The sequence below is a fragment of the Dermacentor variabilis genome, chromosome 10 (assembly GCF_050947875.1).
Source record: "Dermacentor variabilis isolate Ectoservices chromosome 10, ASM5094787v1, whole genome shotgun sequence".
In the NCBI taxonomy this organism is placed as follows: Eukaryota; Metazoa; Arthropoda; class Arachnida; order Ixodida; family Ixodidae; genus Dermacentor; species Dermacentor variabilis.
Window position 1 is genome coordinate 36,362,391 of NC_134577.1, and position 13,958 is coordinate 36,376,348.

At 45.7% G+C, this 13,958-nt stretch overlaps 1 non-coding gene across 1 annotated transcript; it reads right to left on the reverse strand.

Annotated features, from left to right (window-relative positions):
- Positions 1-3,125: 3,125 nt before the first annotated feature.
- On the reverse strand, positions 3,126-3,198 carry TRNAS-UGA (transfer RNA serine (anticodon UGA)). Its single transcript has one exon. It is a non-coding gene; the product is annotated as a tRNA-Ser (tRNA).
- Between the last annotated feature and the right edge of the window lie 10,760 nt (positions 3,199-13,958).

The following is a 13,958-nucleotide window of genomic DNA, read 5'->3' on the forward strand; positions in this document are numbered from 1 at the left end:
TAAGTTCTGATAGTTAAACATGTTTTTGTGCAATAATGAAATTAAAGCAGTTTTTCACGTGCTCTTCTAAAGGAAAATCATTGTGACGGAACGGTGCTTGCCTGGCTCTCCGAGAACGATGGCGATCCGAAGTCACAATATAGCCACATTCCCATGCATACCACAGCGTAGTAGCACCAGATATGCCTCTAGGTAATATAGTGAGAAACTCTATGTACGCAGGAGCCCCGAAGAGGTCGTTTGACAAGGGTGTCCGTGAGAACGGGCAACCAGACGCCAGAGTCAGGAGCTATCACTCTAGCAGCCAGCAACACAGCCGTAACAGGGCCATCAGAACGCGCAGCCACACGCAGGCGCCGGTCGAGCCGGCGCAACATGCCGGCACATACGGAATCGGATATAACGGAGACTTCAGGCGTTGTATTCCGCAAGACTTCACTTAGACCACTGTCTATTCAGGCCGCCGCTGTTTGGCCGGAGATGGACCAGGGAGTAGGAAACTGGCTGTGGGCGCCTGGCTCCGCGCTGAGTCTTGCTCCCTAAAGGGCCGCAGAAAATGGCACCCGTTCATCTTCACAATCGCACCCCTCTCGCTTTCTTCGATCGTACAGCTCCAGCCAATCAGCGGCGGCCGAAATGGACACATAAGGTGGACTCTTGCAGGATACCACCTCAGAAGCACTAAGCTCAGATATAGCGAACCATATGAAAAAAAAAGGGCATTGGTATAGCGAAGGAACGGCACCTCGTACAGCGAGCGTTTGCAAAGTATGTTTCGGGTAGCGCCAAAACGGAGCCCTTGAACTTCCGGAGGGTGTGAGAACACACTCGTACAGCTTAGCTGCCTTTGTTGTACGAGTTGCTCGGTTTGGCTTACATATCCGAACAATTTTTTGACTGGCTAAACATAGTTAAACACACTGCTGCGTAGCCGCTGTTAAAGCAATATGGAATAATATCGGGTGTTTAGCGAGTCATTTAGGCTGTGTGATACAGTTTTTGATGTCTCCAAGCTCTATTATCGGTCGTGCGGGGCATGCAGGACATGCAGCACCGCAATGTAAGGCTGTGTTCCAATACTCGCTGTAGACAGCAAAGTAGACGGCTAAGTGGACAGCGGCCATCTTAAGTCTCGTTCCAATTCTCACGAAGACTTCAAAGTAGACAGCTTCGCGAAGACAGCATCGAAGTCAATAACGATGCAGGCTACTTTCCTTTCCAAACAAGATGGCGGCTGAGTAGGACGCTCGGAAAGCGGACAGGAAGGTCGTCTGCGCAAAAGAAAACGTAGACATGCCCTCCTGCACCCTTAATGTAAGACACATCGTGCTTTTTTATAGATTCGCACGCACAAAGACATAAAATACAGAAACGATGCTTGCTCTTCTCAACATTTTTCTGTCAACGCGAGTTGGCGTCAGGTCGCAGAAGCGTTTTCCTCGCGTCTTCCAGACAGTTCGGAACGCGTTCCATTCCACGGCCTCGAAGCTGTCTCCGGCTGTCTCTTTAGCTGTCTACGTGTACTGTCTCCAACGCTGGCCAGAATTGGAACGCACCCTAAGTAAACGAGTATTTTTGCGCTACGCCGACACCGGGGTGCGGCTCTGTGTTGGGTGGTAGAAAGCCGTAGACAACGAGTCACTTCGGCGATGATTGTAACCACCGCTAGATCTACTGTACTTCCCATATAGTTTAGGATTCGTGGCTTGAGTTGTCTAGGTGGTGTGGTCAGTGGTACTTCGTAACACAGAGAATGTGGATAACTTGAAAAATGAGAGAGTAACTGTACTTCCCCATCTCTAGGGAGTGGAGCCATATCTTCCGTAAAGGCTCTACCCTTTTCAACCACAGAACACTGCTTCGCGTTTTCTGGTCAGCAGGGAACTTCTCTTTTGTATATTCAAAGGATCTTGTGAGACTAGTACCACGTGGCCGGCCCTTACTAGTCACCGTAAACACCTCTGTTCTTCGCACAGCTCATTTATACAAAAAACCGACGTTGCAATAGAAGGACGCAATGACGGTCACCGTGATTCGGTAAATTTACGTGTCCTCTACACTCATCAGTTCAAGAATCGACTTACTGAGACAGTGGGAACTTGATAATTGAAAATTCTGCGTTGGCCCCTCCTTTGATAACCTGGCGGCTACATACTGGATATTGAACTCGCCCTCTAGGTGGCGATTACGAGCAATACAAAAGTTCGCAGCGGGAGACTCCACCAAGCTCCTCATTATCATTTTTGCAGCGAAGTTGTTAAGGTGTACTTCCCCGACTACCGTGTCCGCGTGTACAAAAAAAGTATAATCATCAGCATTGACTCCAGCGTCGTCGTCATCTTCCACAGTTGACTCGTTGGCGCCCCTCAGCGCGAACACGCGAACTTGCTCGTGCCACTGCTCCCGCGTTCGTCGTCGTCATTAATTAACCAACTAATTAAGATAAACAAAGATATAACCGATAACTGAGAAAGACTTTAATGAACCGTTGGGATTTACCCAGTGATAAACAGCGGAGCCGCACGTTTCAGCTTCGCTGGTTAACCATCTGTACGGAGTGTTTGGGCTGACAAATATTTATCATGCGTCGCATCACTGTCATTTAACACTCGGCTGCAACAGTCATTTCCCTAATACTCCTGCGATACCTCGAGATTACCACCAACGTCGAAAGCTATTGCTAGTCTTGCGTTAGCCGAGGAGACCACAGCCTTCCCAACCCAAGATTTTTTTTTTTTTTTTTTTGCTGTGGGCTCATTATCAGAAGAATTGCCTTGAGATACGCTAAGCTGGGAAGGACAAACGTGGAATAAACTTCAAGGTACCGACACCTGCTTCGTTATAGTCTCAGAAGCGTGGACATATCAAATTAGGTTTTGAAAAGAAGGGCGACATTCACTGTTCTTATGAAGGTCTGCAGCTAATTACGTTTCTCATTGTAAATAACTTTCCCAAAATAAACGAGAAGAAAGGGGGTTAACCGAGGGGCCCGATTTTTATTAGTAATATCATGAGAAGCCAACAAACACTGACACCAAGGACAACATAGGGGAAATTAGTTGTGCTTAATAAATGGAATGAAGAAACGATAAATAATGGAAATTAAAGTGGATGAAAAAACAACTTGCCGCAGGTGGGAACCGAACCCACAACCTTCGCATTTCACGTGCGATGCTCTACCAATTGAGGTACCGCGGCGCTGTTTCCCCATCCACTTTGTTGGGTATTTATGTGTACTAGTAAACCCTGGGAGTGTTAGCCAGCGCCACCACTCACTGGGTTCGGTTCCCACCTGCGGCAAGTTGTTTTTTCATCCACTTTAATTTCCATTATTTATCGTTTCTTCATTCCATTTATTAAGCACAACTAATTTCCCCTATGTTGTCCTTGGTGTCAGTGTTTGTTGGCTTCTCATGATATTGTTAATAAAAATCGGGGCCCTCGGTTAACCCCCTTTCTTATCGTTTATTACATAACGAGGGTCTCGAATCCGGCAACATTGATGCCTCCAGGTAGCATATGTGGGTTTATTGACCAGTTGCCTTCACCCAAAAAGATCACGTTCTCGTGACGCCTGCGGCAACAAGGACGTTCCACGTCCGCCGCCAAGGTCTGTGAGTGGTGGCGCTGGCTAACACTCCCAGGGTTTACTAGTACACATAAATACCCAACAAAGTGGATGGGGAAACAGCGCCGCGGTAGCTCAATTGGTAGAGCATCGCACGCGAAATGCGAGGGTTGTGGGATCGGTTCCCACCTGCGGCAAGTTGTTTTTTCATCCACTTTAATTTCCATTATTTATCGTTTCTTCATTCCATTTATTAAGCACAACTAATTTCCCCTATGTTGTCCTTGGTGTCAGTGTTTGTTGGCTTCTCATGATATTTCCCAAAATAGACATTTCTCGCTTTAAGTTATTTTTTTCTTTCGTTGATAATCACCCGTACAAATCCGTAGAAGAACCTCTATGACATTTGTGGCCAGTAAAATGCTAGAAAGATGAAACAGGCTCTGTAAGCCTGATTGCAGGCCACGAATGCACGCAGTCGCGTAATGAGCCTTATCCTTATGAGCCACCGTGAAGCGACGAGACACCTCCGGCTTTTCGTCCGACGAGCTGAACGCGGAAGGAAGCATCTTGTGTGTACACTTCAGCCATGCAAGATGCCATATACTGTACTGTACACGACGCAGCTCCTAATTGCGGCCTCTCCTCGGAACAGAACCAGGCCGTCTGGGGTATGTCGCCGATGATGTCGCCGCAGCGCCAAGCCATGTCGCCGCAGCGCGCAGCCGGGTATGATGTCCCCGGGGTATGATGAGCGTCCCGCCGATGGGCATGATTCGCTCGCCCATATTGGCGGGAAGCCGCGGGTACCTGGTGCGCGCGCCCTTGGGCGAACTGCGCGTGGCCGCTCCCAGAATGCCCGTCCAGTACCCGCCGCGGTGGAGCCCCTCCTCTAGGGCCACGCCGCTAACACCGGCCGGCAGGTCCAGGTAAGTGCTGCTCCACCTCCTTCGCTTTTCTCGTACGTTCTTTCTTTCTTCCACATGGTTTTCCCTCTCTTAAGGTGTCCGGTAGCGCCGGCGGCGCATTGGCATTTTTTATCCTATCCTTCGATCGGGGCTCTAAACCTAACGCTTTGACCAGCTCGAACGAGGTGATCCTGGCCACTGCCACGACCATCCAGATCATCGCCGCTATCATTTTCTTTATCGTATGTTGCCACTTTGCTGGTCGTTACCGCAATTTCGGCAGCTCGGACACTGTCTTTAGACCCCTTCCGATCGTTGCATAGGCCTAGCGTGGTGTTTGACCTGTAGTGGCCTTGGCTCCTGCAACTGCGGCTGTTGTTGTTGTTGTTGTTGTTGTAGCCTGTGATGCGTGTGGCTCCTACCCACGATGGGGGATTGGCCAAGAAATGGGTGGATGCGGCTGCTATGAGCATACAGTTAATGCTGTCCTTTTCTTTTTTTTTCGTTATATGTACTCGCTCCTTGTTTTTACGGCAATTTTCGGCTTCTTCGACATTGTCTTTTTGTCACCGTAGTCTCCTTGTCAACATTGTATTTGTTGGCTAAACATAGGGTAACAGATGACCAGTTCGGTTAGGTGGTCCTGGCCCCTGTCATTGACTACTGCTTATTATTTCGACCTACCTATAACTTTTTCCTTTAAATAGTCGCTATTCGCAATCCTGGCAGCGCGGACTTTACTTTTGCATGCTCTTTTCGTCCATGGAGTTGGCCTTACCGTGGCACTTCTTTAAACGAACAAAGTACCCTCTCGTCGGCCAATATCGCTCCGATACTGGCTGCCTCCTTGCTTTTTATAACGCTTGTTAATTGCTACTGTTGTTTATTATTACCTACAATTTTGGTCTGTCGGACACTGGCTCTTTGTCGCCGTGTCTGTCGACTATTACCTTAGCCATTTTGACGCTAGGTGAGCAGGTCTCGGCTACCTCATCTCTTTCCCGTCTCCTTTTTGAAGCTACACTTTGTGTTTTTATAATGGACAGGCCTATCGCAAGTTATCTTTCGTGTTATCCGCAAAGAGACGCTTACGGCTAACCTTCCAGTTGGATATGGAAAGACAACCATAGCGTCATGTGAGCTGGTTACCGAGACTTCATCCATCCTATTAGACATTTGTAGTTGTTTATTTGTGAGTTATTTGCGAACGTTTATTTACTTCCGGGCAGTCAGTTCTTTCAGTTCTCTTTAATGTTTTCATTAGTAGAGACTGTTAACGTCGGTACTTAATGTTTATTTTTTGTCTTTTCCCATCATATGTCACCGTAGCTGCAAGCTATGTCTTTAAAAAAATATTTGATAATGATAACGGACAGAATGCTTCTTTTGCTGCATCTCGAACATGCATTTACGATCGGCTAACAATCGCGGAGCGCTTAGACCGATTTAAATTTTGTTTTCTATCTTTACGAAATCATCCATCTTGCGTGCCCAGCCCGGAAATTTTCCCGCACTGCCCCTTTTATTTTTTAATTTTCTCATTGTTGCGACGCAGTCAATGCATCTGAAACAGCTTCTTAGGCATCTTTTTTTACGGCTGGATGAGCGAGTTATTCGTAGCATGGCACTCCTTTAAGAGAAACAGCACGGCGCTTGTCTAGTGTCTGGTCCCGAAATTATCCCCATTCCATTCAGACATACCACATAATTGTTTCTTTTTTATTTACTTCACTTTCTTGAACCTCTCCTATATTTCACGGTACTGTCTTTCTTGAAACATAGAAGTTTAGGCAACGCTTTTCGACCGTCGTCCCTAGCTCATCACGCTGCAGCGCTGGTCTTGGCCAAAGCCACAATGATTCCGTTGTGCAGCTCATTCACCAATAGGTCGTTTTCGTGAATTTTATCTTCTTCATAGTCGGCGGCGACGGTTGAAACTTCGCTTTCTCAGAAGAGTACGCATTTGGGCTGGTTGGTTCATGATTACGAGCAATAAAAACAGCGCTAAGCGACAGGCCGAGTGAGGGGACACAGACAACTGCGCTGACTAACAACCTTGGTTCATGATTACGAGCAATCATCATGGTTACCATCATCAGGTTGTTAGTCAGCGCAGTTGTCTGTGTCCCTTCACTCGCTCTGTCGTTTAGCGCTGTTTTTATCGCTCGTATTCGCTTTCTCCTTTTTGCCTGACCCCGTGGTGTTGCGTTCGTCCATGAATTGCACAGCGCGTTCTGTGACCAGCCGAATCTCATCTACCGTCCCACTTTTTTTGGCCCTGTTGTTTTCATTAGCACCGGCAGCAGTAGTGATGTCTTTGAAGTTGCTTTTGTTTCTGTTGTCCGTAGCCTAACCATGGGCGTTGTACAGTCAACAGCAAAAGTTTACGGACTACGAGATCGCAGAAAGCACTCCAATTTCCGAGCAACCTGTTAAAGTAGTAAAACCGAACATTACAATGTTGTTCACATGTTTCTGGTAGAGGCTGCAAATGAGAGTACTAGGCTGTGTTGTGAGGCTGCGCAGATATTCAGATTTTTCTCAGGTTTCGCGTTTTCGTAAAATGTTGTGGTTGACTGTACTTGGCCGGAGGATGGCTGTCTATTTGATCCTCCAGCCATCTGCCTTTTTTTTAAAGTCTCGTCGGTATCGCCACGGTTTTTTAGTGCTCTAATTATGTTGCGCATAGCTGGTCTCCTAGCTAGTCCAAACTCAACCACCCACTAAGTGCATTCTGTTGAGTACTCTTTCCTTTGGTAGCTGATTTCTTGCGGCGCTACCTAGTATATATATATATATATATATATATATATATATATATATATATATATATATATATATATATATATGTTTGTTGGGACCCTTAGGCTTCTCCTCATTCACACGTACCTGGTTTCATTTTTCGGCTTTTGTCTGTTCATCGTATGATAATCAGTTTATTTATAGAGAGCTTGCAGCATAGGTAGTCCAAACTCAGCCGCCCGTTGACTGTTTCTTTTTAAGAATCGCGTTTTTTTTTTGGTAGCATATCTGGTGTCTCGGAGGCGCGAACCTAATATCTTTAGATTTATTATGATCCTTAGGTTTCTCCCTATTCTTACGGTACCCGGGGTTCCTTTTCTAGCTCCTTGCGTATCTGTTCATGGTGTACTCATAAACTACACATGTCACGGCACGGCGTTTGTTTTCTTGGTGTCACATACGTGTTCGTGTCTTTCTGTGGCGCCGTTTCGAAGAAATTCTCTCGCGTCAATCCAGTTTCTGGCATGTATCTCGCCGTTTTCGGGGACCGATGGCGCACTTTGTGCACTCTAAATATATGTGGCACTGGGTATCCACTACTCGGTATGCGTCGGTGGGTTTGCGTCGGCGGGTATGTACCAGTGGGTATCTGCCAGTGGCCGTGTGCCATCTTGTGCCGCTGAGCACGGGCGAGTGGGTATGTGTGAACCCATTTCAGTGAAACCATTTGACACCAACTTGGGTTAGTGGGTATCGCAATGCTTACGTAATGACATCTACGTTTGTACTATTACGTTAGCTCTCTCTCTCTCTCTCTCACACAGACCCCCCCCCCCCCACACACACGCACTACGTTAGAAGGGAACTACTTTGAGTCTACTTGTTTTTTTTTTTTTTTGTAACGCTTACTTCGAAAAAACTGACGGCAGCACACCTGCACCGATAGTTTAATAATATTAAGAAATGAACTTGCTTATCTTCCCCTGTATTCAAGAGATTGAAATAGGATATCGTGCTTCTTGTGAAATATAATCTAAATGATTTGTGATAAGACAGAAGTGATCGTAGTTTAGATGCCCTGTTTCTGAAAAGTCGCAGAAAAAACCTTGTGCTTCCATTGTAGCCGAAACGAAAGAGCTGTACAGTGGAATCCCTAATTATTGGCTCCGTTCGCACTGAAGGATCGGTATATTTGCGTTCGGTTCGTTCGCATTCGCCGGAGATATCGCATTGTATCTGTACTTCGTTTCATACATTGTGTGCCACGTGGCGGAGGCTAGCAAGACTTCTTGCAAAACACCAAGAAATAGTTGGATGTTATGAATGCGATTAGCATTCTTGGAGATTTCCGCCCACTTTGCGGTATCGCTCGAATTAATATCTCGCCTGCTTGTGCAGCCGCCTCTTCAATAACAGCAAAAAATATGTTTCGAAATTTTACGGTGATGGGCGAATTATAATCCGCGTTGCGTGGTCTGGAGTTGAAAATGGGGCGAAGTCACTGTGCACGACACTCTTATCACGTCACCCATCGCGTGACGGGAGTAGGAAGGGCGTCGAACTGCTAAAATTTGGTGAGTGCGCTGCCTTCGGGACCGATCCCCCTTTTTCGACTGCATTTTATCCTTGATCGGCCCACGAGAAAGGAATAAACTCACATATTCGATACGAAAAAGTGTCGTTAACGCGCCAGGGGAGACATTGTCTTCAATATAAGTTCACTGTGGCATACTGCTATTAATAAGTTGTTTTAGATAATTTGCTCTTCGTTGTTTTCCTTTTCAGGATTTCTTTTTTTTTTCATTTCCGGTCTGTCGCCGCAGCCTCACGCGCAAGCTCGCGCGAGAGTGCTACGAAACTTGACCATAATAACGCGCGGAGTGATACGTTTTGATTACCGGACTTTTTTTTTGTATAGCTTCCATAGTGTTGCAAGTTAGGTATGGAACGAGGCATGGAATGTGAAGACAGCGTATATCTCGTGGCCTTCGTCTTTTCCAGAGACTACGGCATATTTCATGAGCAGATCTAACGTTACTTTTTCTAAAAAAGTCGGTTTTGTGCCATAACAATTGTGGAGACGCGCGAGGCGTACTTGCGCCGTCTCCGCTGTCGCCGTCGTCATCGTCGTGCTGTCCTGCTTTTCACGACGCATGCATGACCCTCGCGCGGAAGCCAGGGTAGAGTTCTGGCTTCCACTACTGGCATGTGTGCTGTGTACGCACACGCACTGTAGTCTTAAGAGAACATTTTTTTGGCCGAGTTGGTTCATGATTGAGAAGGAAAAGAGAAGTGCGAAAGAAACAAGGATGAGTCCTGTGTACTCGTCTCCTTCCTGGGTTCGTTCGTGCCGTTCTCCTTCTCGATATTATATATTCGGTGAAACAACCCAAGAATCAACAGCGTTATACGCGCACCGTCCCAACTAAAACAAAACTTGCGTAGACGCACCGACCAATTTGATACGCTCGTTTTACCTGACGTCAATCGGTTTCGTGCGCGCTTGAAACAAGCATTTTCACCGCACAGATTGCTCGTTGTGTCACTGGTTTCAGATTGAAACCCTGAACGTCTAGGCGCATCTTATAAAAAAATAATTTTGAACCAAATTTCGAAGCACGCATACCCAACCAATCTTCTACCCCCAGAGACATTGTCTTTCATACTTTAGAAAGCTATTCCTCGAAATTTTGAGAACGGCAGCCCACAATAAATGTAATAAAAAAAAACAGCAACAGCGCACACCTTTTATGTTAGCTATACTCAGACTGAAATATAAGTGCGAAACAATAGCAGGAGATCGACCCACGCAAGGAGGCCGTGTCTCTATCAGAAAGCTTCCCTTCGTGCATAGCATTCCCCGCCAGCGTCTCCCGGTAAACGTTACGGTTACAGAAGCCGCAGTTGCCGGGAAGTATGAAAAGCAGTCAGGGGTCTTTGAACGCTATTGCGTTCCCCTCTTAAAGGCGAAGCTTAGGCGTCGTCCAAATTTTTCTTGTGCGCTCATCTCGAGGCGCAATCCAAGGGTGACTCCTGCAGCGCCGCTGGCACGCAATTTGATCTTTCCTTAGAAAAATGTTTACCGTAATAAAGTGAAATATGTTTTACGAATGGATCACAGTTATAACCCCTGCGGATTGTATGCTATGTCCGGAAAGCTTAATACTAACCAGAATAAATTACAGCTGTCTACGCAACCAGATAGGGACTGTACTCCACAATTTATATGCATATCATCCATTGACAGTTACCGCTCTCTTTTCTCCCTCTGAAGGAGGGACGACGATGACATGACTCTGTTCCCTGAGCGTTCCCTCATCATGCTCCTCGTCTTCCTGTTTCTGTTGGTCCTCGTTGTCGTCATACTGGTCATCTCGGGCATGCGCTTACCAGGTAAGAGGGGCCCATAATTACCTATGCCACTTCCTTCACTCGCTCCAACCAACTCACTCGCTCGGTGACTTACACTCACTCACTCACTCACTCACTCACTCACTCACTCACTCACTCACTCACTCACTCACTCACTCACTCACTCACTCACTCACTCACTCACTCACTCATTCACTCACTCACTCACTCACTCACTCACTCGCTGACTCACACACTCGCTCACTCGCTCGCTCGCTCACTCACTCACTCACTCGCTCGCTCGCTCACTCACTCACTCACTCATTCACTCACTCACTCACTCACTCACTCACTCACTCACTCACTCACTCACTCACTCACTCGCTGACTCACACACTCGCTCACTCGCTCGCTCGCTCACTCACTCACTCACTCGCTCGCTCGCTCACTCACTCACTCACTCACTCACTCACTCACTCACTCACTCACTCACTCACTCACTCACTCACTCACTCACTCACTCACTCACTCACTCACTCACTCACTCACTCACTCACTCACTCACTCACTCACTCACACAATCAATTGACTCGCTCGCTCACTGACTGACTTACTACTCACACATTCACGCAATCACTCAAACACACTCACAATCCCAAAAACACACTGACTCACTCCAGCAATCCCTAACTCACTCGCTTGGTCACTGATTGACTGATCTATTCACTCACACTCTCACTCACTGATTCACTCACCCTCACTCGGCTCGCACGCTCGCATTGGAAATAATTGGAAATAATCCAGCGAGGACCACATGACTTGATCCCGGTACATGAGCTGGCTGCCGTCGTTCAGTAGCGCCATTTGGTAAAGATGCCCTGTAGATCTGGCTTCTCCATGTAGTAATGCTTAACGTGGTAAAGGCCTACTTCAGAGACTGAGTGGTTCAGCAGGAACTCTGAAGTCGCGATCGCGATAAATAAATAAATGAATGAATGAATGAATGAATGAATGAATGAATGAATGAATAAATAAATTTATTTTATTACGAAAATCAACAAATTATGTGTATCACTCCTGATATCGAACAAACGAAACTCGACCCAGGAATATTATTCCATTCTAATTTCTTTAACATTTAAGGAAGGAGGAATTAGGTGCAGTGCCGGCACAATCCGGAAATAGCGGCGTTTCACTGTGGCGTCTCTGTACGGTTCATTCCAAGCGAAATGTCCCAAGACCCCAAAAGTGATCGCCGTCGATTCTCTTGGAAGAAAAAAGGGCCAGTTGGTCATTGCGCGAATGAGGTTTCACCCAAGGTACATGTCTCGAAAAACAAATTCTCGGTGACATAAGCGCTCCTTGAAGTTTCCGCGAAGACGCAAAAGTTGGCCGGAGGTAAATATTTAAAATGAAGTCTCAAACTAGGTACAATGAAAAATATTCTGTTGGTGTGGTTCTATTATGTGACGGCAAAGGTGAACACATTTATGAATTTTCCGCGTTTAGTTGACTGTGTACAAAAGCAAAAAACTTGTGCGTTCTCCGACATTTCTTGCATATAAATTGTTAGCGACACAGCCACTATTTTTCTAGTTTTTTTCCGTTGCTATAATTTGTGCTATAAATGTTCCCTTATGAAATTGGGTACTTTTCCTGTAGGTTACCTCCAAATAAAAGAACGTTACTTTTTGACGATGTTGGGACCCAAATTAAGCAATAAGGCCCTCCAGATAAATATACGTGAACTAGCTCATTATATGCAAAAACCTTTTATGCTGCGATCTAGCAGTTTTAATTCGAGTAACTTTTGTGTAAGGTGAGAAAATTTTTTTTTTTTGAAGTCGATGACCAATCTCACCCGTATGCACTCTCGAACTGTGTCTTCACTGCAAAACACGTCTGGGCGACACTTGAGTTCGTGCCGTGCCTATACATTTTTAATACATAACATACTGGCTCGTGCTTGTTAATGCGCAGTAAATTGTAGTAAAGTATCCGTTTACACTGTTTGAGTGCCGATGACTCCATAACTAAATTTTGTGTGCTGAAAGTGCAACATCATGGTTTCGAGGTCGTCGTCAGGAGGGCCAAATTATCCGAGACGAGATAAAGCGCACGGCGCTGATTCATTATTCTGTAAACACTACTCGTCAGCAGATTACGAGTTATGCAAGAACCTGAATAGTTGACACTCCCCGCCAACCGTGGCATAGGAAACAAATGTTAATAAATTTCGAGTTTGCAGACTATAGTCTGCTGTCAGTATTCGTGGGCTTCATCAAATGTCGTTTTGGTTGTGATGTGAAGCAGCAGAGAAGAAGTAACCGTGTGGTTATACTGCGTGTACATAGGACAGAATGAGGCTAAGTTAGTCACTATCTGACACTCCAGAAAAATCACATCTATGCTTGCAGTGTCCGCCTACATGACTGCCCCCCCACTCGCTGCCACCCCCTTCCCCCAATCGAATGTGGTGAACTGACGAACATACGCCGTTGACGATGTATCTATACTGATGTCGACTGAGAATGCACGAGTTCGCCTGGCATAACAGTGCATATGCGTTCCAATAATATAGCCAGCGGCGCATAAGTGTTCTGCAGTGAAGACAGTTCGGGAGTGCCTACCGGTGAGATTGATTGTGGACTTAAATATTTTTCTCGCATGAAACAAGATTTACTCGAATAAAACTTCCTAGCTCACAAGGTTGGTGTGTATCATGAGCAGCCTCACATATTTTTACCTGGAGGGCATTAATGCTTATTTTTCGCCTGAGCATCATCACAAAGTGACCTTGTGCTAAATTTGCAAGTAAATTTTCAATTCAATTCAATTGAATTGAAGTAAATTTAAGGAAAAGTACTTGAAAATTATGGGGTTTTACGTGCCAAAACCACTTTCTGATTATGAGGCACGCCGTAGTGGAAGACTCCGGAAATTTCGACCACCTGGGGTTCTTTAACGTGCAGCTAAATCTAAGTACACGGGTGTTTTCGCATTTTGCGCCCATCGAAATGCGGCCGCCGTGGCCGGGATTCAATCCCGTGACCTCGTGCTCAGCAGCCCAACACCATAGCCACTGAGCATCCACGGCGGGTAAGAACAGTACTTGATTTTATAGTTGAAAGTTATTTTTAGATTAAAGTACAGTAACTGGTAAAAATTGTGTCAAATGTAAAAGTTATGTGTAAATTTCATATTGTAAAATAAATAAATAAATAAATAAATAAATAAATAAATAAATAAATAAATAATTAAAAAATAAAATAGTAAAACTACTGTGGCTGAAACCTTAACGACGTTTATGCAAATATTTCTGAAAACGCACCTTTTTATCTTGCTTTTTAATTGAGCCAAATAAACGAGGAAAAGCAATGTGCTCACTT